Source organism: Hemicordylus capensis, chromosome 14, assembly GCF_027244095.1.
Source record: "Hemicordylus capensis ecotype Gifberg chromosome 14, rHemCap1.1.pri, whole genome shotgun sequence".
NCBI lineage: Eukaryota > Metazoa > Chordata > Lepidosauria > Squamata > Cordylidae > Hemicordylus > Hemicordylus capensis.
The window spans coordinates 6,002,176-6,030,138 of record NC_069670.1 but is presented as its reverse complement, the minus strand read 5'-3'; the positions used below and the strand labels follow the sequence as shown (position 1 = coordinate 6,030,138).

Sequence of the window (27,963 nt, the reverse complement as noted above, 5' to 3'; positions counted from 1 at the left end):
TTACCGGGCATTAAAATCACCAGCAATCATCAAATAGGAATCATGATGCACTATTAATATGTCTGCAGTAAAGGTTTCCACTTTAGCCCATGTCTGTCTCTGACGCCTGTGTAGTTGAACTCACTGGCAGTATATAGATATTAATCAATATCACTTTAAAGCTCCCAATATTAAGTGGGGTAGCAAGGGCATAAGGGTCCAACTTAGTCAGCAGGGAGAACTGTGAAGTCAGAGCTGTGGAGACCCAAACTGGGAAACCACCGTTCTTACAGGCTTTCGTGAAAGCGATATGAGCCGAGACCCAAGGAAGAGAACAAAGAACACACAAGGCAAGGGAGAGACTGTTACTGCAAGGGAAGTTTATTGGAAGGGAAGGGTTGGGTGGGCCTTCTCGGGGATCAGCAGAGGATACAGGTCAGCAGAAACAGCAGTGGCAGCAGAGAGGTCATCAAACATCAGGGAGAAACCTGGCGGCTGCTCTCTGGACCCATGGGTGAACCACCAGTATAGGGTGGTTCCTGGACATGATGGTTAAATCATTAAACTCTCCAGTTCCCATATTGAGCATGTTCATTTTGATAGTCAGATCAGCCATCACTCTTGCTAATTAGTCTAGAAAACAGAAAAGATGTTAAGCATTAAAGGGACACACTCAGGATTTGATACCCTCTTCCTTTCCATCAGTGATCTATAAATAGTGATATAAAGTCAAATCTCTGCTTGCAAATTCAGCCTGAGATGATTAATTTGAGAATCATCCCACCCTCCAATCCCCAAGGGTCTATGGGGGTAAAAGAGAAAAGAGGTAGTTTCTCAAGGATCTGTTCTGCATTATAGTTTGGAAATACATCTGGAAGTCATGAGGTTATGACTGCTTTCTTTAATTATTTTTGGGTTGGGAATCTGGATACAGAATGTTTCTTCATTCAGCAACCCACTGGAACTGAAGTTCAAACCAGGGACGTAGCTACAACTGAGCAAAAGGGTTCAAAGAACACGGGCCCCCAGCTCCTGAGGGCCCTCCTGCTCCACCCATCCCTATTTTCTTCATTCTCTCCTTCACTCTGGGGGACCACCAGAGAGAGGGATGAACACGGGCCCTCTATCCCCTAGCTACGCCCCTGGTTCAAACGACTGCTACTACTATTTATATACCACTTTTCGACAAAAGTTTACAAAGCGGTTGACATGGATAAATCATAAAAAATTAAATAAATAAATTGAACTAAATGTCCCCCATGGGCTCAGAATCTAAAAAGAAACACAAGGTGGACACAGACAACAGTTATTGGCGGGTTGTAAAAGTCCATTGGCCCTTTGGAAGACCCAGGCTAGCATGTTGACATGGAAGATGAAACCTGTGTGGTTTTCAAGAGCTACAAGTGAAGAGTGGCAATAAAACTCAAAGAGTAGCAGAGCCTGGAGGAACCTCCAGAGGACTTCTAGTCCAACTTCATCAGTTTAGTGCAGCAATCTGACCCACCATCCGCGACAGACGGCTAACCAGCCATCTTGCACATTATCTTCAAAAGACAAAACTAAGAGAGAGCCAACAGCCTTCTGTCAAAATGAATGCCATCACTACAACATAATCTGTTTCAAGCCATACTCTCAATTTCAGATCATGTTTATGATGGCATCACGGAAAATGATTCCAAAGATTTGAGTCAGAGATGCAAGATCCAAATGGATTCTGCATCTCAGATTACTCTCTTCAAACCCTGGTTGTCTGTCTATGGACAAGCTACCAAGTTTCCTGGAGAGTTCTGTACAGACTATGCTACGGATCTCCAAGGTCCTTCCTTCCTTACCTCGAGAGGTTTCCTTGCAGCAAATTTTCCAAGAGCAGAAGCAGGTGAGGAGCAGAAGAGAAGTGAAGTTGAAATGCCGAATGAGCAAAGGAGTACGGAACGGGAACTTTTATGCTGCTCAGATCGGAGCACTGAGGGGCTGAGTCAGTCCTGAAGAATTGGAATGGTGACAAACAGTCTAGATGAAATTGCCGGACATTTAACTATAATTCATGATTGCTGAGGACAAACAATCCTATGCAGGACATACCAAGAAGTTCCCTTTCATCTAGAATTATAATCTACCTGAGCTGGATGCTGTACTTAATTCTGAATGTTGTTCCTATTCCTGTTAATTAGTTCAGGAAGCACTGCCAGGGACTCTGAGATTTAAAAGAAATTGAGCTCCTCCTAACTGGGCAAAGAGGCACCTTTTTAATGTGGTGCTTCTCTTTATTTAACAGGCGGAGAGGAACTGGCCCTTTCCACACCTAGCTCAGTACCTCCCGTGACTGTTGCTAATGTCTATCTTATGATTCTTTCTAGATTGTGAGGCCTTCAGGGACAGGGATCCATCGTATTTTTTTATTTGTTATTTCTCTTTGCAAACCGCTTTGGAAACCTTTCTGGGAAAGCGGAATATAAATATTTTTTGTTGTTCAATACTGCCCCAAACATGCAACTCTGGGCAGTTAGGGAATGAAATTGGCCGACAACTAGAGTAAATATCGATATACCGCTTTTCAACCAGTTGCAAAGTAAGAAAGTACCTCAAGGGAGACGCCAGCAACATCCCCTGGGGGGATCTGGACTGAGGGTGGTTATTAGGGAGAGATGCTCCCCACCTGCAGAACAGAATAGTATCACCACTTTATCAAGTGCCTCTTCTTTACTCAGTTGGCGGAGGTGTGCAGATGGCCCCCAACTGAGATGCCTTTAAGTGGGGATTAGACATGTTCGTGGAGGACACATCGATCAGTGGCTACTAATCCTAATGGCTATCGGTTACCTCCGGTTCAGGAGGTCCTTCTCCTTAGGAATCCGCTCCATTTTGAATCCATTGAAGAGGCCTCGATTTTGCTTTTCCTGTGTCGTCCGCTGATCACCGAGAAGGCCCACCCAACCCATCCCTTCCAATGAACTTCCCTTGCAGTCTATCACCTGCCTTGTGTGTTCTTCGTCCTAGTCCTTAGATCTTGGTACACACACACACACGCACACAGAGCTGTTTAAAGCCCTGATCCATCTGAAGGAACTCAGTTGCAGTTTAGGAAATAGTCAGACTGCTGAACTAGGACCAGGGAGACCCGAGTTCAAATCTCCATCCAGCCATGCAGCTTGCTGGGCCAGTCATTCCTCTCTCAGCCACAGGGTGGTTGTGAGGAATGTGGGGGAACCATTGAAATCAAATCGGATTCCTGGCTAAGGCTTCCTCAAGTTGGCAGGGGTATAACATTGTGTTTCTGATGTATCGTCAACTGATTCACCGATACGTACACTTATCCTAGAGAGCCAGTCTAGCTATTTTATGGATGTGTTAGGGGCAGGGGTGTAGCCATAACTGAGCGAATGGGTTCAAAGAGAGAACCCAGCCCCCAGCTCCTGAGGGTCCCAAGCCCTCCCTCCCTATTTTCTTCATTATCTCCCTCACTCTGATGGGGTCACCTGAGAGAGGGGTGAACACAGGCCCCCTCTCCCCTAGCTATGCCCCTGCTTAGGGGGTTCCTTTTTGGATTGTCTGTGCACACCCCTTGGCACCACTTCCAGAGGTCCTTGGCAAGGTCTGACATGTGTAAGTGAGAAGGTCAACGTAGGAACAAAGGAAGCCGCCGTCTACTGGGTCAGTGTGTCTACACAGACTGGCAGCGGCTTCTCCAAAGTTTCAGGCAGGAGTCTCCCTCAGCCCCGGAAATGGCAGGGAGGGAACGTGGAAACATCTGCATGCAAGAACCAGAGGCTCTTCCCAAAGCAGCCCTGTCCCCTTAGGGGGATATTTGTTTGTTTAGGAACATAGGAAGCTGCCATCTACTGAGTCAGACCCTTGATCAATCTAGCTCAGGATTGTCTACACAGTCTGGTAGCAACTTCTCCAAGATTGCTGGCAGGAGTCCCTCTCAGCCCTATCTTGGAGATGCTGCCAGGGAGGGACCTTGTGATATCTCATTGCTCTTCCCAGAGTGGTCCCATCCCCTGAGGGGAAGATCTTCCAGTGTTCACACTTCTAGTCTCCCATGCATATGCAACCAGGGCAGATCCTGCTTAGCTAAGGGGACAAGTCATGCTTGCTACCACCAGACCAGCTCTCCTCTGTTGATTTCCAGTGGTTCTATTTTATGTTTCAAATCCATATTTTAAGTGGTTTTGTTTATTTTTTAATTGTGAACCGCCCTGAGCCATTTTTGTGTGGACAGAATATAAATGAAGTAAAATACATAAATTTGGTTGTCTCTATGGTTCCTGGTAATTCCTTCTTTAAAGGTATACTAGAATTCCATGTATTCTGGAATATAGATCCTGTTTTGGAACGTTGGGCTGTCTTCGGTCTCTGCCCATCTCGCTGGCTTCTAGGCTGGATATTGCCCATTTCTGCTCTGTAACTCCTGTAACGCAGACTGGTTTTCTCAGTTACTGGAAGTGTTGATTTATATGTGCTATTAGTTTTATGTTTCAGAGGCACTGCTGGTGCTTCAGTGAAAATCACTAATGGATTACCACAAATGGAGGAGGCCAAACTCCCGAAGGGGAGTCGTGCTGGGAGATCCGAGTTCAAATCCACATGCAGCCATGAGACTTGCTGGGTGACTCTGGGCCAGTCACATTTCTCTCAGCCTAACCTACTTCACAGGGTTGTTGTGAGAAGAAACTTCAGTAAGTAGTATACCGCTCTGGGCTCCTTGGAGGATGGGCGGAATATAAATGTAAAGTAAATAAATAAATATTTATTTAATCTTTAAATTTTGGGGGTGGGGCTGGCAAAAGACAAGCCAAAAGACAATTTACTAAGCTGTGGAGACCCAAACTGGGAAACCACTGTTCTTACAGCCTTTCGTGAAAGTGATATGAGCCAAGATCCAAGGAAGAGGACGAAGAACACACAAGGCAGGTGAGGGACTGCAAGGAAAGTTTATTGGAAGGGAAGGGTTGGGTAGGCCTTCTCAGGGATCAGCAGAGGACACAGGTGGGCAGAAATAGCAGTGGCAGCAGAGAGGTCATAAAAAATCAGGGAGAAACATGGTGGTGGTTTCTCTCTGGAGAAATGGGTAAACCACCAGCAGAAAGCCAACCTCAGCCTCCAAGTTGAGGTCGGCTGCGGGGAGATCCATATTAAAGACTCCAGTTCTCATATAGGGGATGTTCATTTTGACGGTCAGATCAGCCATCACTCTTGCTAATTAGTCTAGAAAACAGAAAAGATGTTAAGCATTAAAGGGACACACTCAGGATTTGATACCCTCTTCCTTTCCATTAGTGATCTATAAATAGTGATATAAAGTCAAATCTCTGCTTGCAAATTCAGCCTGAGATGATTAATTTGAGAATCATCCCACCCTCCAATCCCCAAGGGTCTATGGGGGTAAAAGAGAAAAGAGGTAGTTTCTCAAGGATCTGTTCCGCATTATGCTTTGGAAATACGTGTGGAAGTCATGAGGTTATATGAATGCTCTCTTTAATTATTTGGGGGTTGGGAATCTGGATACAGAACGTTTCTTCATTCAGCAACCCACTGGAACTGAAGTTCAAACTACTGCTACTAGTATTTATATACCACTTTTCGATAGATGTTTCCAAAGCGGTTGACACGTATAAATAATAAATAATTAAATAAACCGAACTAAACGTCCCCCATGGGCTCAGAATCTAAAAAGAAACACAAGGTGGACACAGACAACAGTTATTGGCGGTTTGTAAAAGTACATTGGCCCTTTGAAAGACCCAGGCTAGCATGTTGACATGGAAGATGAAATCTGTGTGGTTTTCAAGAGCTACAAGTGAAGAGTGGCAATGAGAAACTCAAAGAATCGCAGAGCCTGGAGGGATCCCCAGAGGTCTTCCAGTCCAACCTCACCAGTTTAGTGCAGCAATCTGACCCACCATCCGTGACAGACGGCTATCCAGCCATCTTGCACGTTATCTTCAAAAGACAAAACTAAGAGAGAGCCAACAGCCTTCTGTCAAAATGAATGCCATCACTACAACATAATCCGGTTCAAGCCATACTCTCAACTTCAAATCACCTTTACGATGGCATTACGGAAAATGATTCCGAAGATTTGAGCCAGAGATGCAAGATCCAAATGGACTCTGTATTTCAGATGACTCTCTTCAAACCCTGGTCGTCTGTCTATGGCCAAGCTACCAGGTTTCCTGGAGAGTTCTGTACAGACTATGCTACGGATTTCCAAGGTCCTTCCTTCCTTACCTTGAGAGGTTTCCTTGCAGCAAATTTTGCAAGAGCAGAAGCAGGTGAGGAGCAGAAGAGAAGAGAAGTCGAAATGCCGAATGAGCAAAGGAGTACGGAACGGGAACTTTTATGCTGCTGGGATCGGAGCACTGAGGGGCTGAGTCAGTCCCGAAGAATTGAAATGGTGACAAATAGTCTAGATGAATTCACTGGATATTTAACCCTCATGACTGCTGAGGACAAACAATCCTACGCATGACGTACCCAGAAGTACCCTTTCATCTAGAATTTTAATCAACCTGAGCTGGATGCTGTACTTAATTCTGAACGTTGTTTCTGCTCCTGTTTATTAGTTCACGAAGCACTGCCAGGCGCTCTGAGATTTATAACTAATAAAACCCCTGCTAAGTGGGCAAAGAGGCACCTTTTTAACGTGGTGATTCTCTTTATTTAACAGGTGGAGAGGAACAGGCCCTATCCACACCCAGCAGAGAACCTCCCGGGACTGTAACCGGTGTCTATCTTATGTTTCTTTCTAGATTGTGAGGCCTTCAGGGACAGGGAGCCATCGTATCTTTTTATTTGTTATTTCTCTTTGCAAACCGCTTTGGAAACCTTTCTGGGAAAGCGGAATATAAATATTTGTTGTTGTTCAATACTGCCCCAAACTTGCGTCTCTGGGCGGTTAGGGAATGAAATTGGCCGACAACTAGAGTAAATATTGATATACAGCTTTTCAACCAGTTGCAAAGTGAGAAAATCCATCAAGGGAGACGCCAGCAACATCCCATTGGGGGATCTGGACTGAGGGTGGTTATTAGGGAGAGATGCTCCCCACCTGCGGAACAGAATAGTATCACCACTTTATCAAGTGCCTCTTCTTTACTCAGTTGGCGGAGGTGTGCAGATGGCCCCCAACTGGGATGCCTTTAAGTGGGGCTTAGACATGTTCGTGGAGGACACGTCGATCATTGGCTAATAATCCTAATGGCTATCAGTTACCTCCGGTTCAGGAGGTCCTTCTCCTTAGGAATCCGCTCCATTTTGAATCCATTGAAGAGGCCTCGATTTTGCTTTTCCTGTGTCATCCGCTGATCACCGAGAAGGCCCACCCAACCCATCCCTTCCAATGAACTTCCCTTGCAGTCTATCACCTGCCTTGTGTGTTCTTCGTCCTAGTCCTTAGATCTTGGTACACACACACACACGCACACAGAGCTGTTTAAAGCCCTGATCCATCTGAAGGAACTCAGCTGCAGTTTAGGAAATAGTCAAACTGCTGAACTAGGACCAGGGAGACCCGAGTTCAAATCTCCATCCAGCCATGCAGCTCGCTGGGCCAGTCATTCCTCTCTCAGCCACAGGGTGGTTGTGAAGAAAGTGGGGGAACCATTGAAATCAAATCGGATTCCTGGCTAAGACTTCCCCAAGTTGGCAGGGTATAACATTGTGTTTCTGATGTATCGTCAACTGATTCACCGATACGTACACTTATCCTAGAGAGCCAGTCTAGCTATTTTATGGATGTGTTAGGGGCAGGGGCGTAGCCATAATTGAGCGAATGGGTTCAAAGAGAGAACCCAGCCCCCAGCTCCTGAGGGTCCCAAGCCCTCCCTCCCTATTTTCTTCATTATCTCCCTCACTCTGAGGTGTCGGCTGAGAGAGGGGTGAACACAGGCCCCCTCTCCCCTAGCTATGCCCCTGCTTAGGGGGTTCCTTTTTGGATTGACTGTGCACACCCCTTGGCACCACTTCCAGAGGTCCTTGGCAAGGTCTGACATGTGTAAGTGAGAAGGTCAACGTAGGAACAAAGGAAGCCGCCGTCTACTGGGTCAGTGTCTACACAGACTGGCAGCGGCTTCTCCAAAGTTTCAGGCAGGAGTCTCCCTCAGCCCCGGAAATGGCAGGGAGGGAACGTGGAACCTGCTGCATGCAAGAACCAGATGCTCTTCCCAGAGCAGCCCTGTCCCCTTAGGGGGATATTTGTTTGTTTAGGAACATAGGAAGCTGCCATCTACTGAGTCAGACCCTTGATCAATCTAGCTCAGAATTGTCTACACAGTCTGGTAGCAACTTCTCCAAGATTGCAGGCAGGAGTCCCTCTCAGCCCTATCTTGGAGATGCTACCGGGGAGGGACTTTGGGATATCTCATTGCTCTTCCCAGAGTGGTCCCATCCCCTGAGGGGAAGATCTTCCAGTGCTCACACTTCTAGTCTCCCATTCATATGCAACCAGGGCAGATCCTGCTTAGCTAAGGGGACAAGTCATGCTTGCTACCACCAGACCAGCTCTCCTCTGTTGATTTCCAGTGGTTCTATTTTATGTTTCAAATCCATATTTTAAGTGGTTTTATTGATTTTTTGATTGTGAACCGCCCTGAGCCATTTTTGTGTGGAAAGGATATAAATGAAGTAAAATACATAAATTTGGTTGTCTCTATGGTTCCTGGTAATTCCTTCTTTAAAGGTATACTAGAATTCCATGTATTCTGGAATATAGATCCTGTTTTGGAATGTTGGGCTGTCTTCGGTCTCTGCCCATCTCGCTGGCTTCTAGGCTGGATATTGCCCATTTCTGCTCTGTAACTCCTGTAACGCAGACTGGTTTTCTCAGTTACTGGAAGTGTTGATTTATATGTGCTATTAGTTTTATGTTTCAGAGGCACTGCTGGTGCTTCAGTGAAAATCACTAATGGATTACCACGAATGGAGGAGGCCAAACTCCCAAAGGGGAGTCGTGCTGGGAGATCTGAGTTCAAATCCACATGCAGCCATGAGACTTGCTGGGTGACTCTGGGCCAGTCACATTTCTCTCAGCCTAACCTACTTCACAGGGTTGTTGTGAGAAGAAACTTCAGTAAGTAGTATACCGCTCTGGGCGCCTTGGAGGGTGAGCGGAATAGAAATGTAAAATAAATAAATATATATTTATTTAATCTTTAAATTTTGGGGGTGGAGGTGGCAAAAGACAAGCCAAAAGACAATTTACTAAATTTGAAAGTTTAATATTGGATGTCTCTACCTCAACGAAAGGGCTAATACCCACACTTTATAGTATTCTGCTGGAGTATAAGATATTAGCAAGAGGTGACTGAAGGGAGACATGACCGTGTTCTATAAAAGCACGCTTGGTTTGGAGAGAGAGACATTTTTCTCCCTCTCCCCCAAGGCTACAACCAGTGGCCATCCTAGGAACCTGAAGGTTTGGAAATTTAGGACCGACAAGAGGAAGTTCGTTTTCACACAGCCGCATAATTAATCTGTGGAACTCCCTGCCGCAGGAAGTGGTGATGGCCGCTAGCTTGGATAGCTTTAAAAGGGGCTTGGACATATTCACGGAGGACGGGTCTATCAGTGGCTACTGGTCTGAGGGCAGTGGGACGAGTCATGCTTGCTACCACAAGACCAGATCTCCTCTCCCTTTGTTTGTTTACTTATTATTCGATTTATATACCACATTTCATTACAATCATTTCCAAGTGGTTCACAATATAATTAAAACGATGCATAATTAAAATTCCAAAGTACAGATGATCTCCAAGTGTTTTACAATATAATTATAACCATGCATAATTAAAAGAGTCTAAGGGAAAACAGCCCTGAAGCAAAAATGATTGGGTGTTGGAACTCTCCAAGACTGGAGCAGTAAAAAGGAAAAGGCCAATCTCCAGAAGGGGAGGCGTACTAGGAACGTGGGGAGGTGGCAAAAGACAAGCCGAAGGACAAGTTACTGAATTTGAATATTTAATATTGGATTTCTCTACATCAACTAAAGGGCTAATAACCACACCTTATATATATTATTCTGCTGGAGTATAAGATATTAGCATTGAGTGAGATCTGGTCTTGTGGCAGCAAGCATGACTTGTCCCCTTAGCTAAGCAGGGTCTACCCTGGTTGCATATGAAAGGGAGACTAGATGTGTAAGCATTGAAAGACATTCCCCTCAGGGGATGGAGCCGCTCTGGGAAGAGCAGAAGGTTCCAAGTTCCCTCCCTGGAAACATCTCCAAGAGGGGGCTGAGAGAGATTCGTGTCTGCAACTCTGGAGAAGCCACTGCCAGTCTGTGTTGACAAAACTGAGCTAGATGGACCAAGGATCTGACACCGTATATGGCATCTTTCTATGTTCCTATGATGCAGGGCCTGGAGCACCTTCCCTATGAGGCAAGGTGACAGCATCTGGGACTGGAATATTGTCCTGCATTCTGAACGTTGTTCCTCTTAATTAGTTCATGTTGGGGAACTCGGTCATTAGTAGTTTTCATTGAAGCACCACCAATGCTCAAGGAGGCAAGAAGGAGGCAAGAGTCGACGTTGCGAAGGAGAGGAGAGTAAGACGGGAACAGGGAACGTTCAACTGATGATGGGATTCTTAGCAGATTAGCTGGATGTGTATCAAGAAGATGTTCAGCCAAGAGGTGCTCCCTCTAACAGGGATTCCCAGATGTTGTTGACCACACAACCCCCCAGCATCCTAGATGTTGTTCCTTATACCAAGAAATACCCTTTCATCTGGGATTAAAAATAATCAGTCCGAGTGGATGTTGTCCTTCGTTCTGAACTCTAAACTGCAACTGAGTTCCTTCAGATGGATCAGGGCTTTTCGCAGCCGTCTCTGTGTGTGTACAAGATTCACGGACTAGGACGAAGAACACACAAGGCAGGTGATAGACTGCCAGCGCGGTTTATTGGAAGGGAAGGGTTGGGTGGGCCCCCTCTGCAACTGGGATTCAGTGCTGGTTTTCATCCTCCTGTTTTTCATCCTCCACCCAAGCCTGGAGGTAGCCAAGTCCTCCAAGAACGTGTCTAAGCCCCACTTAAAGGCATCCCAGTTGGGGACCATCACCACACGTCCGCGAACTGAGTAAAGAAGAGGCACCTGATCAAGCAGTGATTCTGTTCTGTTCTTCAGGTGGGAAGCATCTCTCTCTAATATTCACCCTCAGTCCAATCCGCCAAGGGGATGTTGCTGGTGTCTCCCTTGAGGTACTTTCTCACTTTGCAACTGGTTGAAAAGTGGTATATAAATATTTCCAGCAGTTGTCGGCCAGTTTGATTCCCTAACCGCCCAGAGATGCAGGTTTGGGGCAGTCCAGATAGAACAGCAACAAATATTTATATTCTGCTTTCCCAGAAAGGTTTGCAAAGCAGTTTGCAAAGAGGAATAACAAATAATAAATATGATGGATCCCCGTCCCTGAAGGCCTCACAATCTAGAAAGAATAATAAGACAGACGCCAGTAACAGTCACGGGAGGTCCTGTGCTGGCTGTTGATAGGGCCTGTTCCTCTCCCCCTGTTAAATAAAGAGAATCACCGCATTAAAGAGGTGCCTCCTTGCCCAGTTAGCAGGGGTTTTATTAGTTTTAAATCTCAGAGGCCCTGGTAGTGCTTCGTGAACTAATAAACAGGAGCAGAAACAACGTTCAGAATTAAGTACAGCATCCAGCTCAAGTTGATTAAAATTCTAGATGGAAGGGCACTTCTGGGTATGTCCTGCATAGGATTGTTTGTCCTCAGCAGTCATGAGGGTTAAATATCCAGCAATTTTGTCTAGACTGTTTGTCACCATTTCAATTCTTCGGGACTGACTCAGCCCCTCAGTGCTCCGATCCGAGCAGGATAAAAGCTCTCGCTCCGTACTCCTTTGCCCATTCTGCGTTTCGACCTCACTTCTCTTCTGCTCCTCCCCTGCTTCTGCTCTTGGAAAATTTGCTGCAAGGAAATCTCTCCAGGTAAGGAAGGAAGGAACTTGGAGATCCGTAGCATAGTCTGTACAGAACTGTCCAGGAAACTTGGTAGCTTGTCCATAGACAGATGACCAGAGTTTGAAGAGAGTCATCTGAGATGCAGAACCCATTTGGATCTTGCATCTCTGGCTCAAATCTTTGGAACGTTTTTCTGTAATGCCATCAGAAAGGTGATCTGAAATTGAGAGTATGGCTTGAACCGGAATATATTGTACTGATGGCATTGATTTTGACGGAAGGATGTTGGCTCTCTCTGGATAGCTGTCTGTCACGGATGGTGGGTCAGATGGCTGCACTAATCTGTCAGGGTTAGACTAGAAGACCTGTGGTGGTCCCTCTAGGCTCTGTGATTCGTTGAGTTTCTCATTGCCACTCTTCACTTGTAGCTCTTGAAAACAGCACAGATTTCATCTTCCATGTCAACAGGTCTGCTAAGCTGGGTCTTCCAAAGTTCCAGTGACTGCTGTCTGTGTCAACCTTGTGTTTCTTTTTAGTTTCTGAGATCATTGGGGACATTTCATCTCATTTTATTTCTTATTGTTGGAAATTCTCTGTGGTGAGAGAATCCCTTTCTCATTATAGCAGAGTGCACAGAGGCACAACACAGCAGAATTTAGTTAGGCATGTCTGTATGCTGAGAGTAAAGTAACTTGGAGCCAATTCATAGTTTCAAATCAATATATAAGGCATTTATTACGGAACCATTCTGGATAGGAAAGTGAGGAGTTAGGATCTCTAATCTATCTATCTAGCTGGATGCAGATGGATTCTGCATCCTCTCTGCACACATGGTACAGGGAGAGAGGCTTGCCATGTTGCAAGGTAGAAGGGCAGGTAGGGAAGAGAGAGAGGAAGGAAGTTAATCCCTGAGATTAGCAATCTACATATCCAAAGGAATAGTGTCAGAGCAGTGGAGAAGAGGTGACCAATGTCTTGACCCTCTAGCCCTCTGACTCACTAGTCTGTCCTCCACTATCTGAGACAAGAGACAGCGCAAAGTCCTTTAACTTCCAACAATTATTTCTCTCTGTCAACTGCTTTGGAAACTTTAGTCGAGAAGCGGTATCTAAATACTAGTAGGAGTAGTATTTGAACTTCAGTTCCAGTGGGTTGCTGAATGAAGAAACATTCTGTATCCAGATTCCCAACCCAAAAATAATTAAAGAAAGCAGTCATAACCTCATGACTTCCAGATGTATTTCCAAACTATAATGCAGAACAGATCCTTGAGAAACTCTCTTTTCTCTTTTACCCCCATAGACCCTTGGGGATTGGAGGGTGGGATGATTCTCAAATTAATCATCCCAGGCTGAATTTGCAAGAAGAAATGTGACTTTATATCACTATGTATAGATCACTAAAGGAAATCAAGAGGGTATCAAATCCTGAATGTGTCCCTTTAATGCTTAACATCCTTCCTGTTTTCTAGACTAATTAGCAAGAGAGATGGCTGATCTGACCGTCAGAATTATCATGGGCAATCGGATTAATGTGGCTGCCGCTTTGGGGGCAGATATCGGCATTCTGACCACGGTTTACCCCTTCCTCCCGGCTGCCCCGCGTCCCCCTTTCATTTCTGACAACCTCTCTGCTGCCACTGCTCTTTCTGCCAACCCCTACTTTCTTTAATTGGCTTGACTCTTGTGTGATCCCGGATAGTTCCAGGAGAAGTGGACTCTCCCATCAGCCCCATTTGCCGCCTCCTCCAAAGACATCATCTGCAGGATGTATCATCAACCGAGAGACATGGCATGGATTCCCAGCCGGTTTTCTGCGGGCGCCAAGCTCAGAAACGCTGACGAATCGCCTTCCAGACCAAAGTGGAGAAGATATCCACTGAAGATTTCCACAGAAGATGTCTACAGAAGATGAAGATGTCCACAAAAGATTTCCTGTGCTCTGCTCTGCTCTTTCCTTATTTCCTATCGACATCAGCACTGAGTCTTCCTTCCAGTTGTGCCAATTGAACCTCAGCATAGGCACTCCTCTTCAAAAGGGACTTCCTGTTAGGAATACGCTCCATTTCGAATCCATAGAGGAGGCCTTGAGTTTGCTTTTCCTGTGTCCTCTGCTGATCACCGAGAAGGCCCACCCAACCCATCCCTTCCAATAAACTTCCCTTGCAATCTAGAACCTGCCTTGTGTGTTCTTCATCCTAGTCCTTAGATCTTGGTGCGCGCACACACACACACACACACACACACACACACACACACGGATGTGACAAGCCCTGATCCATCTGAAGGAACATTCGGGACTGCAATGGTCTGCACGGCTGCCAGTTTGGGGGCCATTAGCATGTGCAAATGGCCTCTGTGAGGCTGGGCAAGGACCATTTGAGCATGCGTGGCTGACTCCAAAATGACAGCCGTGCAGACCATTGGAGGCCTGAACAAGCCCAAAAATCAGCCGGAGACGGGCTGCGGCAGTAAATGAAGAAGCCGGCGGAGGGAGGGTGAACTGTTGCAGATCCCCCTGCGGCCTTTAGGGAGCCCCTTGAAGCGGCCACAGGTACAATGGTTTTCCCCAAAAAGAATTAATAAAAGTCAGTGAGTGCCGCTGCCCATCAGAGTTGACAATGTCAAGCTAGATGGAGAGTCTGACTCAGTATAAAGCAGCTTCCCATGTACCTAAGTTGCTTCTGTCAATCTTCAGGAAAGCCAACAAGCATCAAAATCCCAGTGTCTATATCTATCAGAAGTTTTTTTCAGCACTTTATGGCTTCTGAGGTTTTTTTGTTGTTTGTTTTAAAATATTTTTCAAATCTCTCTCTGGCCAAAAGGAATAGAAGGGCACTTCCAGACTGGTTGTTTATTCTGGAACTGCGATACTGTGTTTATTGGGTACATGTGTGCGCTACACAATGTAGTTCTCCATCCTTTGTCAGCCTGTGCTGATGATGGAACTGCCTTGGGGATGATTGGTCAACACTCCCAGCTTGGGCGAATGTGAGGAATTGAGCTTAAAAGGGGAGACAGTTCCAAACAGTTCTAATTTTACAGTAATTACATTTTACAATATAATTATAACCATGCATAATTAAAAGAGTCCAAGGGGGAAAAGCCCTGAAGCAAAAAGGATTGGGCGTTGGAACTCTCCGAAACTGGAGCGGCAAGAAGGAAAAGGCCAATCTCGAGAAGGGGAGGCAAAAAATTTGGAATATTGGTACTAGGAATGTTAATTGGAATGTTACTAGGAATTGTACTAGGAATGTTGGAGGGTGGCAAAAGACAAGCCAAAAGATAACTTACTGAATTTGAATATTTAATATTGGATTTCTCTACATCAACTAAAGGGCTAATAACCACACCTTATATATATTATTCTGCTGGAGTATAAGATATTAGCATTGAGTGAGATCTGGTCTTGTGGCAGCAAGCATGACTTCTCCCCTTAGCTAAGCAGGGTTGCATATGAAAGGGAGACTAGATGTGTGTGAGCACTGAAAGATATTCCCCTCTTAGGGGATGGAGCTGCTCTGGGAAGAGCAGAAGGTCCCAAGTTCCCTCCCTGGCAGCATCTCCAAGATAGGGCTGAGAGACAGACTCCTGCTTGCATCCTCAGAGAAGCCGCTGCCACTCTGTGTTGACAATACTGAGCTAGATGGACCAAGGGTCTGACTCCGTATAGGGCAGCTCCCTATGTTCCTATGATGCAGGGCCTGGAGCACCTTCCCTATGAGGCAAGGCGACAGCATCTGGGACTGGAATATTGTCCTCCATTCTGAATGTTCTTCCCATTCCTGTTAATTAGTTCATGTTGGTGAAGTTGTTCATTAGTGGTTTTCACTGAAGCACCACCAATGCTCGAGGAGGCAAGAAGGAGGCAAGAGTGGACATTGGGAGGGAGAGGAGAGTTAGACGGGAACAGGGAAGAATCAACTGATGATGGGATTCTGAGCAGATTAGCTGGATGTGTATCAAGAAGATGTTCAACCAAGCAGTGTTCCTTCTAACAGGGATTCCCAGATGATGATGATTGATTGATGATGATTTATTCAGTTTCTATACTACCCTTCCAAAAATGGCTCTGCACGGTTTACACAGAGAAATAATAAATAAATAAGATGGCTCCCTGTCCCCAAAGGGCTCACAATAAAAAAGAAACATAAGATAGACACCCACAATAGTCCCTGGAGGTCCTCTGCTGGGGGTGGAGAGGGCCAGTTGTTGACTACAACTGGTAGATGTTGTGGGTGACTTCAATTCCCAGTATCCCAGATGTTGTTCCTTCCTTCTGGACCTCGATTTCGTAGCAGAAAACCTTCCAAGAGCAGAAGCGGGTGAGGAGCAGAAGAGAAGTGAAGTCGAAATGCCGAATGAGCAAAGGAGTACGGAGCGAGAGCTTTTCTCCTGCTCGGATCGGAGCACTGAGGGGCTGAGTCGGCCCCAAAGAATTGAAATGGTGACAAACTGTCTAGACGAAATTGCTGGACATTTAACACTCATGACTGCGGAGGACAAATAATCCTATGTACAACATACCAAGAAATACCCTTTCATCTGGGATTATAAATAATCAATCCGAGCTGGATGTTGTCCTTCGTTCTGAACTCTAAACTGCAACTGAGTTCCTTCAGATGGATCAGGGCTTTTCGCAGCCGTCTCTGTGTGTGTACAAGATTCACGGACTAGGACGAAGAACACACAAGGCAGGTGATAGACTGCCAGCGCGGTTTCTTGGAAGGGAAGGGTTGGGTGGGCCCCCTCTGCAACTGGGATTCAGTGCTGGTTTTCATCCTCCTGTTTTTCATCCTCCTCCTGAGCCTGGAGGTAGCCAAGTCCTCCAAGAACGTGTCTAAGCCCCACTTAAAGGCATCCCGTTGGGGACCATCACCACACGTCCGCGAACTGAGTAAAGAAGAAGCACCTGATCAAGCAGTGATTCTGTTCTGTTCTTCAGGTGGGGAGCATCTCTCTCTAATATTCACCCTCAGTCCAATCCGCCAAGGGGATGTTGCTGGTGTCTCCCTTGAGGTACTTTCTCACTTTGCAACTGGTTGAAAAGTGGTATATAAATATTTCCAGCAGTTGTCGGCCAGTTTGATTCCCTAACCGCCCAGAGATGCAGGTTTGGGGCAGTCTAGATAGAACAGCAACAAATATTTATATTCTGCTTTCCAAGAAAGGTTTGCAAAGCAGTTTGCAAAGAGGAATAACAAATAATAAATATGATGGATCCCTGTCCCTGAAGGCCTCACAATCTAGAAAGAATCATAAGACAGACACCAGTAACAGTCACGGGAGGTTCTGTGCTGGCTGTGGATAGGGCCTGTTCCTCTCCCCCTGTTAAATAAAGAGAATCACCGCATTAAAGAGGTGCCTCCTTGCCCACTTAGCAGGGGTTTTATTAGTTTTAAATCTCAGAGGCCCTGGTAGTGCTTCGTGAACTAATAAACAGGAGCAGAAACAACGTTCAGAATTAAGTACAGCATCCATCTCAAGTTGATTAAAATTCTAGATGAAAGGGCACTTCTGGGTATGTCCTGCATAGGATTGTTTGTCCTCAGCAGTCATGAGGGTTAAATATCCAGCAATTTCGTCTAGACTGTTTGTCACCATTTCAATTCTTCGGGACTGACTCAGCCCCTCAGTGCTCCGATCCGAGCAGGATAAAAGCTCTCGCTCCGTACTCCTTTGCCCATTCTGCGTTTCGACCTCACTTCTCTTCTGCTCCTCCTCTGCTTCTGCTCTTGGAAAATTTGCTGCAAGGAAATCTCTCCAGGTAAGGAAGGAAGGAACTTGGAGATCTGTAGCATAGTCTGTCCAGAACTGTCCAGGAGACTTGGTAGCTTGTCCATAGACAGACGACCAGGGTTTGAAGAGAGTAATCTGAGATGGAGAATCTATTTGGATCTTGCATCTCTGGCTCAAACAGGGGCGTAACTACTATTAGGCAAGCGGAGACAGTCGTCTCGGGGCCCCACTGCCTCAAGGGGCCCCCCAGAGGCACGTCACATAACTCCCCGCTCACCCACGTTGCACCCCCTATGAATTATATTGAGTCTCTTGGAGATCAGTAGCAGAGAGTAGAAGAGAGTAAAAAACCTAGATTCAATGTGAACTAGATATTCACCGTATTCAAAATGGGGATGTGAGTGTGAATGCACTATATATTGTGAAGTGTGTTTGTGTGTGTATATCAGCGAGGGGCCCATTTTAAAATGTTGTCTCTGGGCCCACACCAACCTTGCTATGCCCCTGGGCTCAAATCTTTGGAATCATTTTCCGTAATGCCATCAGAAAGGTGATCTGAAATTGAGAGTATGGCTTGAACCGGAATATATTGTACTGATGGCATTCGTTTTGACGGAAGGATGTTGGCTCTCTCTGGATAGCTGTCTGTCACGGATGGTGGGTCAGATGGCTGCACTAATCTGGTAGGGTTAGACTAGAAGACCTGTGGTGGTCCCTCTAGGCTCTGCGATTCGTTGAGTTTCTCATTGCCACTCTTCACTTGTAGCTCTTGAAAACAGCACAGATTTCATCTTCCATGTCAACAGGTCTGCTAAGCTGGGTCTTCCAAAGTGCCAGTGACTGCTGTCTGTGTCAACCTTGTGTTTCTTTTTAGTTTCTGAGATCATTGGGGACATTTCATTTCATTTTATTTCTTATTGTTGGAAATTCTCTGTGGTGAGAGAATCCCTTTCTCATTATAGCAGAGTGCACAGAGGCACAACACAGCAGAATTTAGTTAGGCATGTCTGTATGCTGAGAGTAAAGTAACTTGGAGCCAATTCATAGTTTCAAATCAATATATAAGGCATTTATTACGCAACCATTCTGGATAGGAAAGTGAGGAGTTAGGATCTCTAATCTATCTAACTAGCTGGATGCAGATGGATTCTGCATCCTCTCTGCACACATGGTACAGGGAGAGAGGCTTGCCATGTTGCAAGGTAGAAGGGCAGGTAGGGAAGAGAGAGAGGAAGGAACTTAATCCCTGAGATTAGCAATCTACATATCCAAAGGGATAGTGTCAGAGCAGTGGAGAAGAGGTGACCAATGTCTTGACCCTCTAGCCCTCTGACTCACTAGTCTGTCCTCCACTATCTGAGACAAGAGACAGCGCAAAGTCCTTTAACTTCCAACAATTATTTCTCTCTGTCAACTGCTTTGGAAACTTTAGTCGAAAAGCGGTATCTAAATACTAGTAGGAGTAGTTTTTGAACTTCAGTTCCAGTGGGTTGCTGAATGAAGAAACATTCTGTATCCAGATTCCCAACCCAAAAATAATTAAAGAAAGCAGTCATAACCTCATGACTTCCACATGTATTTCCAAACTATAATGCAGAACAGATCCTTGAGAAACTCTCTTTTCTCTTTTACCCCCATAGACCCTTGGGGATTGGAGGGTGGGATGATTCTCAAATTAATCATCCCAGGCTGAATTTGCAAGAAGAAATGTGACTTTATATCACTATGTATAGATCACTAAAGGAAAGCAAGAGGGTATCAAATCCTGAATGTGTCCCTTTAATGCTTAACATCCTTCCTGTTTTCTAGACTAATTAGCAAGAGAGATGGCTGATCTGACCGTCAGAATTATCATGGACAATCGGATTAATGTAGCTGCCGCTTTGGGGGCAGATATCGGTATTCTGACCACGGTTTACCCCTTCCTCCCGGCTGCCCCGCGTCCCCCTTTCATTTCTGACAACCTCTCTGCTGCCACTGCTCTTTCTGCCAACCCCTACTTTCTTTAATTGGCTTGACTCTTGTGTGATCCCGGATAGTTCCAGGAGAAGTGGACTCTCCCTTCAGCCCCATTTGCCGCCTCCTCCAAAGACATCATCTGCAGGATGTATCATCAACCGAGAGACATGGCATGGATTCCCAGCCGGTTTCCTGCGGGCGCCAAGCTCAGAAACGCTGACGAATTGCCTTCCAGACCAAAGTGGAGAAGATATCCACTGAAGATTTCCACAGAAGATGTCTACAGAAGATGAAGATGTCCACAAAAGATTTCCTGTGCTCTGCTCTGCTCTTTCCTTATTTCCTATCGACATCAGCACTGAGTCTTCCTTCCAGTTGTGCCAATTGAACCTCAGCATAGTCACTCCTCTTCAAAAGGGACTTCCTGTTAGGAATACGCTCCATTTCGAATCCATAGAGGAGGCCTTGAGTTTGCTTCTCCTGTGTCCTCTGCTGATCACCGAGAAGGCCCACCCAACCCATCCCTTCCAATAAACTTCCCTTGCAATCTAGAACCTGCCTTGTGTGTTCTTCATCCTAGTCCTTAGATCTTGGTGCGCGCGCGCACACACACACACACACACACACACACACACGGATGTGACAAGCCCTGATCCATCTGAAGGAACATTCGGGACTGCAAAGGTCTGCATGGCTGCTAGTTTGGGGGCCACTAGCATGTGCAAATGGCCTCTGTGAGGCTGGGCAAGGACCATTTGAGCATGCGTGGCTGACTCCAAAATGACAGCCGTGCAGACCATTGGGGGCCCGAACAAGCCCAAAAATCAGCCGGAGACGGGCTGCGGTGGTAAATTAAGAAGCCGGCGGAGGGAGGGTGAACTGTTGCAGATCCCCCTGCGGCCTTTAGGGAGCCCCTTGAAGCGGCCACAGGTACAATGGTTTTCCCCAAAAAGAATTAATAAAAGTCAGTGAGTGCCGCTGCCCATCAGAGTTGACAATGTCAAGCTAGATGGAGAGTCTGACTCAGTATAAAGCAGCTTCCCATGTACCTAAGTTTCTTCTGTCAATCTTCAGGAAAGCCAACAAGCATCAAAATCCCAGTGTCTATATCTATCAGAAGTTTTTTTCAGCACTTTATGGCTTCTGAGGTTTTTTTGTTGTTTGTTTTAAAATATTTTTCAAATCTCTCTCTGGCCAAAAGGAATAGAAGGGCACTTCCAGACTGGTTGTTTATTCTGGAACTGCGATACTGTGTTTATTGGGTACATGTGTGCGCTACACAATGTAGTTCTCCATCCTTTGTCAGCCTGTGCTGATGATGGAACTGCCTTGGGGATGATTGGTCAACACTCCCAGCTTGGGCGAATGTGAGGAATTGAGCTTAAAAGGGGAGACAGTTCCAAACAGTTCTAATTTTACAGTAATTACATTTTACAATATAATTATAACCATGCATAATTAAAAGAGTCCAAGGGGGAAAAGCCCTGAAGCAAAAAGGATTGGGCGTTGTAACTCTCCGAGACAGGAGCGGTAAGAAGGAAAAGGCCAATCTCGAGAAGGGGAGGCAAAAAATTTGGAATATTGGTACTAGGAATGTTAATTGGAATGTTACTAGGAATTGTACTAGGAATGTTGGAGGGTGGCAAAAGACAAGCCAAAAGATAACTTACTGAATTTGAATATTTAATATTGGATTTCTCTACATCAACTAAAGGGCTAATAACCACACCTTATATATATTATTCTGCTGGAGTATAAGATATTAGCATTGAGTGAGATCTGGTCTTGTGGCAGCAAGCATGACTTCTCCCCTTAGCTAAGCAGGGTTGCATATGAAAGGGAGACTAGATGCGTGAGCACTGAAAAATATTCCCCTCAGGGGATGGAGCCGCTCTTGGAAGAGCAGAAGGTCCCAAGTTCCCTCCCTGGCAGCATCTCCAAGATAGGGCTGAGAGAGAGACTCCTGCCTGCATCCTCAGAGAAGCCGCTGCCACTCTGTGTTGACAATACTGAGCTAGATGGACCAAGGGTCTGACTCCGTATAGGGCAGCTCCCTATGTTCCTATGATGCAGAGCCTGGAGCACATCCCCTATGAGGCAAGGCGACAGCATCTGGGACTGGAATATTGACCTTCATTCTGAATGTTCTTCCCATTCCTGTTAATTAGTTCATGTTGGTGAAGTTGTTCATTAGTGGTTTTCACTGGAGCACCACCAATGCTCGAGGAGGCAAGAAGGAGGCAAGAGTGGACATTGGGAGGGAGAGGAGAGTTAGACGGGAACAGGGAAGAGTCAACTGATGATGGGATTCAGAGCAGATTAGCTGGATGTGTATCAAGAAGATGTTCAACCAAGCAGTGTTCCTTCTAACAGGGATTCCCAGATGATGATGATTGATTGATGATGATTTATTCAGTTTCTATACTACCCTTCCAAAAATGGCTCTGCGCGGTTTACACAGAGAAATAATAAATAAATAAGATGGCTCCCTGTCCCCAAAGGGCTCACAATAAAAAAGAAACATAAGATAGACACCCACAATAGTCCCTGGAGGTCCTCTGCTGGTGGTGGAGAGGGCCAGTTGTTGACTACAACTGGTAGATGTTGTGGGTGACTTCAATTCCCAGTATCCCAGATGTTGTTCCTTCCTTCTGGACCTCGATTTCGTAACAGAAAACCTTCCAAGAGCAGAAGCGGGTGAGGAGCAGAAGAGAAGTGAAGTCGAAATGCCGAATGAGCAAAGGAGTACGGAACGGGAACTTTTCTCCTGCTCGGATCGGAGCACTGAGGGGCTGAGTCGGCTCCAAAGAATTGAAATGGTGACAAACTGTCTAGACGAAATTGCTGGACATTTAACACTCATGACTGCGGAGGACAAATAATCCTATGTACAACATACCAAGAAATACCCTTTCATCTGGAATTATACATAATCAGTCCGAGTGGATGTTGTCCTTCATTCTGAACTCTAAACTGCAACTGAGTTCCTTCAGATGGATCAGGGCTTTTCGCAGCCGTCTGTGTGTGTGTGTACAAGATTCACGGACTAGGACGAAGAACACACAAGGCAGGTGATAGACTGCCAGGGTGGTTTCTTGGAAGGGAAGGGTTGGGTGGGCCCCCTCTGAAACTGGGATTCAGTGCTGGTTTTCATCCTCCTGTTTTTCATCCTCCTCCTGAGCCTGGAGGTAGCCAAGTCCTCCAAGAACGTGTCTAAGCCCCACTTAAAGGCATCCCGTTGGGGACCATCACCACACGTCCGCGAACTGAGTAAAGAAGAGGCACCTGATCAAGCAGTGATTCTGTTCTGTTCTTCAGGTGGGGAGCATCTCTCTCTAATATTCACCCTCAGTCCAATCCGCCAAGGGGATGTTGCTGGTGTCTCCCTTGAGGTACTTTCTCACTTTGCAACTGGTTGAAAAGTGGTATATAAATATTTCCAGCAGTTGTCGGCCAGTTTCATTCCCTAACCGCCCAGAGATGCAGGTTTCGGGCAGTATAGATAGAACAGCAACAAATATTTATATTCCGCTTTCCCAGAAAGGTTTGCAAAACAGTTTGCAAAGAGGAATAACAAATAAATAAATATGATGGATCCCTGTCCCTGAAGGCCTCACAATCTAGAAAGAATCATAAGACAGACACCAGTAACAGTCACGGGAGGTTCTGTGCTGGCTGTGGATAGGGCCTGTTCCTCTCCCCCTGTTAAATAAAGAGAATCACCGCATTAAAGAGGTGCCTCCTTGCCCAGTTAGCAGGGGTTTTATTAGTTTTAAATCTCAGAGGCCCTGGCAATGCTTCGTGAACTAATAAACAGGAGCAGAAACAACGTTCATAATTAAATACAGCATCCAGCTCAGGTTGATTAAAATTCTAGATGAAAGGGCACTTCTGGGTATGTCCTGCGTAGGATTGTTTGTCCTCAGCAGTCATGAGGGTTAAATATCCAGCAATTTCGTCTAGACTGTTTGTCACCATTTAAATTCTTCGGGACTGACTCAGCCCCTCAGTGCTCCGATCCGAGCAGGATAAAAGCTCTCGCTCCGTACTCCTTTGCCCATTCTGCGTTTCGACCTCACTTCTCTTCTGCTCCTCCCCTGCTTCTGCTCTTGGAAAATTTGCTGCAAGGAAATCTCTCCAGGTAAGGAAGGAAGGAACTTGGAGAGCCGTAGCATACTCTGTACAGAACTGTCCAGGAAACTTGGTAGCTTGTCCATAGACAGATGACCAGGGTTTGAAGAGAGTCATCTGAGATGCAGAACCTATTTGGATCTTGCATCTCTCACTCAAATCTTTGGAATCATTTTCCGTAATGCCATCAGAAAGGTGATCTGAAATTGAGAGTATGGCTTGAACTATATTGTACTGATGGCATTCATTTTGACGGAAGGATGTTGGCTCTCTCTGGATAGCTGTCTGTCACGGATGGTGGGTCAGATGGCTGCACTAATCTGGTAGGGTTAGACTGGAAGACCTGTGGTGGTCCCTCTAGGCTCTGCTATTCTTTGAGTTTCACATTGCCAGTCTTCACTTGTAGCTCTTGAAAACAGCACAGATTTCATCTTCCATGTCAACAGGTCTGCTAAGCTGGGTCTTCCAAAGTGCCAGTGACTGCTGTCTGTGTCAACCTTGTGTTTCTTTTTAGTTTCTGAGATCATTGGGGACATTTCATTTCATTTTATTTCTTATTGTTGGAAATTCTCTGTGGTGAGAGAATCCCTTTCTCATTATAGCAGAGTGCACAGAGGCACAACACAGCGGAATTTAGTTAGGCATGCGTGTATGCTGAGAGTAAAGTAACTTGGAGCCAATTCATAGTTTCAAATCAATATATAAGGCATTTATTAAGGGACTCCATTCTAGCTAGGAAAGTGAGGAGTTGGGATCTCTAATCTATCTATCTAGCTGGATGCAGATGCATTCTGCATCTTCTCTGCAAACATGGTGCAGGGAGAGAGGCTTGCCATGTTGCAAGGTAGAAGGGCAGGTAGGGAAGAGAGAGAGGAAGGAAGTTAATCCCTGAGATTAGCAATCTACATATCCAAAGGGATAGTGTCAGAGCAGTGGAGAAGGGGTGACCAATGTCTTGACCCTCTAGCCCTCTGACTCACTAGTCTGTCCTCCACTGTCTGAGACAAGAGACAGCGCAAAGTCCTTTAACTTCCAACAATTATTTCTCACTGTCAACTGCATTGGAAACTTTAGTCGAAAAGTGGTATATAAATATTAGTAGCAGTAGTTTTTGAACTTCAGTTCCAGTGCGTTGCTGAATGAAGAAACATTCTGTATCCAGATTCCCAACCCAAAAATAATTAAAGAAAGCAGTCATAACCTCATGACTTCCAGATGTATTTCCAAACTATAATGCAGAACATATCCTAGAGAAACTATCCCTTTTTTCTTTTACCCCCATAGACCCTTGAGGATTGGAGGGTGGGATGATTCTCAAATTAATCGTCCCAGGCTGAATTTGCAAGCAGAGATTTGACTTTTTATCGCTATGTATAGATCACTAATGGAAAGCAAGAGGGTATCAAATCCTGATTGTGTCCCTTTAATGCTTAACATCCTTCCTGTTTTCTAGACTAATTAGCAAGAGTGATGGCTGATCTGACCGTCAGAATTATCATGGACAATCGGATTAATGTGGATGCCGCTTTGGGGGCAGAAGCCAGCCTTCTGACCGTGGTTTACCCCTTCGTCCGGCCAGGGGCGTAGCTATAATTAAATGAAAGGGTTCAAAGAACATGGGCCCGAGCTCCTTAGGGCGCTCCAGGTCCACCCCTCCCTATTTACTTCATTATCTCCCTCACTCTGGGGGGCTGCCAGAGAGAGGGATGAACACGGCCCTCCTCTCCCCTAGCTACGCCCCGGCCTCCAGCGTTCCCCTTTCATTTTTGGTGACCTCTCTGCTGCCACTGCTCTTTCTGCCAACCCCTACTTTCCTGAATTGGCTTGACTCTTGTGTGATCCCGGATAGTTCCAGGAGAAGTGGACTCTCCCTTCAGCCCCATTTGCCGCCTCCTCCAAAGACATCATCTGCAGGAAGTATCATTAACTGAGAGACGTGGCATGGATTCCCAGCCGGTTTCCTGCGGGCGCCAAGCTCAGAAACGCTGACGAATCCCCTTCCAGACCAAAGTGGAGAAGATGTCCAGGTGCTCACCTGCTTTTTCGGATCGCCTTGCTCCAGTTTGTGTTTGCTCTGCTCTTTCCTTATTTCCCATCAACATCAACACTGAGTCTTCCTTCCAGTTGTGCCAATTGAACCTCAGCATAGTCACTCTGCTTCAAAAGGGACTTCCTGTTACGAATACGCTCCATTTCGAATCCATAGAGGAGGCCTTGAGTTTGCTTTTCCTGTGTCCTCTGCTGATCACCGAGAAGGCCCACCCAACCCATCCCTTCCAATAAACTTCCCTTGCAATCTATCACCTGCCTTGTGTGTTCTTCATCCGAGTCCTTAGATCTTGGTACACACACACACACACACACACACACACACACACACACACGGATTTCGAAAGCCCTGATCCATCTGAAGGAACATTCAGGACTGCAAAGGTCTGCACGGCTGCCAATTTGGAGGCCACCAGCATGCTCAAATGGCTTCTGTGAGGCCGGGCAAGAACCATTTGAGCATGCGTGGCTGACTCCAAATGACGCCATGCAGACCTTTTCAGGCCCGAACAAGCCCAAATATCAGCCCGGTACGGGCTGCGGCGGTTAATTAAGAGGCTGGTGGAGGGAGGCGGAACCTTTGCAGATTCCTCTGCGGCCTTTAGGAAGCCCCTTGAAGGGGCTACAGATACTTTTTTAAAAAATGAATATATTATAAGTCAGTGAGAGCCGCTGCCCATCAGAGTAGACAATGCCAAGCTAGATGGAGAGTCTGACTCAGTATAAAGCAGGTTCTCATGTATTTAAGTTGCTTCTGTCAATCTTAAGGAAAGCCAACAAGCATCAAAATCCCAGTGTATGACTATCAGAAGTTTTATTCAGCACCTTATGGCTTCTGAGGTTTTTTTGTTGTTTGTTTTAAAATATTTTTCAAATCTCTCTCCGGCCAAAAGGAATAGAAGTGCACTTCCAGACTTCTTGTTTCATCTGGAACTGCGATACTGTGTTTATTGGGTACATGTGTGTGCTACACAATGTAGTTCTCCATCCTTTGTCAGCCTGTACCGATGATGGAACTGCCTTGGGGATGATTGGTCAACACACCCAGCTGGGGCGAATGTGAGGAATTGAGCTTAAAAGGGGAGACAGTTCCAAACAGTTTTAATTTTACAGTAATTACATTTTACAATATAATTATAACCATGCATATTTAAAAGAGTCCAAGGGGGGAAAGCCCTGAAGCCAAAAGGATGGGGCGTTGGAACTCTCCGAGACTGGAGTGGTAAGAAGGAAAAGGCCAATCTCGAGAAGGGGAGGCAAAAGACAATTTGGAATATTGGTACTAGGAATGTTAATTGGAATGTTACTAGGAATTGTACTAGGAATGTTGGAGGGTGGCAAAAGACAAGACAACAGATAACTTACAGAATTTGAATATTTAATATTGGATTTCTCTACATCAACTAAAGGGCTTATAACCACACCTTATATAAATTATTCTGCTGGAGTATAAGATATTAGCATTGAGTGAGATCTGGTCTTGTGGCACAAAGCATGACTTCTCCCCTTAGCTAAGCCGGGTTGCATATGAAAGGGAGACTAGATGTGTGAGCACTGAAAGATATTCCCCTCAGGGGATGGAGCCGCTCTGGGGAGAGCAGAAGCTTCCCAGTTCCCTCCCTGGCAGCATCTCCAAGATAGGGCTGAGAGAGAGACTCCTGCCTGCATCCTCAGAGAAGCCGCTGCCAGTCTGTGTTGACAATACTGAGCAAGATGGACCAAGGGCCTGACTCCGTATATGGCAGCTCCCTATGTTCCTATGATGCAGAGCCTGGAGCACATTCCCTATGAGGCAAGGCAATAGCATCTGGGACTGGAATATTGGTGGGCCACCTCTGCAACTGGGATTCAGTGCTAGTTTTCTTCCTCCTGTTTTTCATCCTCCTCCCGAGCCTGGAGATAGCCAGGTCCTCCAAGAACGTGTCTAAGCCCCACTCAAAGGCATCCCAGTTGGGGACCATCACCCCACGTCCGCGAACTGAGTAAAGAAGAGGCACCTGATCAAGCAGTGATTCTGTTCTGTTCTTCAGGTGGGGAGCATCTCTCTCTAATATTCACCCTCAGTCCAATCCGCCAAGGGGATGTTGCTGGTGTCTCCCTTGAGGTACTTCCTCACTTTGCAACTGGTTGAAAAGCGGTATATAAATATTTCCAGCAGTTGTCGGCCAGTTTCATTCCCTAACCG

The 27,963-nt window shown here is 45.9% G+C and overlaps 2 long non-coding RNA genes across 2 annotated transcripts; both read right to left on the bottom strand.

Annotated features, from left to right (window-relative positions):
- Window positions 1–387: 387 nt before the first annotated feature.
- On the bottom strand, window positions 388–25,875 carry LOC128337517 (uncharacterized). Its single transcript, XR_008312300.1, has 3 exons — window positions 25,765–25,875; window positions 1,812–1,961; window positions 388–612 (listed from the first exon to the last, which is right to left on the bottom strand). It is a non-coding gene; the product is annotated as an uncharacterized LOC128337517 (long non-coding RNA).
- Window positions 4,895–6,276, bottom strand: LOC128337518 (uncharacterized). The gene is made up of 2 exons (XR_008312301.1): window positions 6,211–6,276; window positions 4,895–5,187 (listed from the first exon to the last, which is right to left on the bottom strand). It is a non-coding gene; the product is annotated as an uncharacterized LOC128337518 (long non-coding RNA).
- Window positions 25,876–27,963: the final 2,088 nt, after the last annotated feature.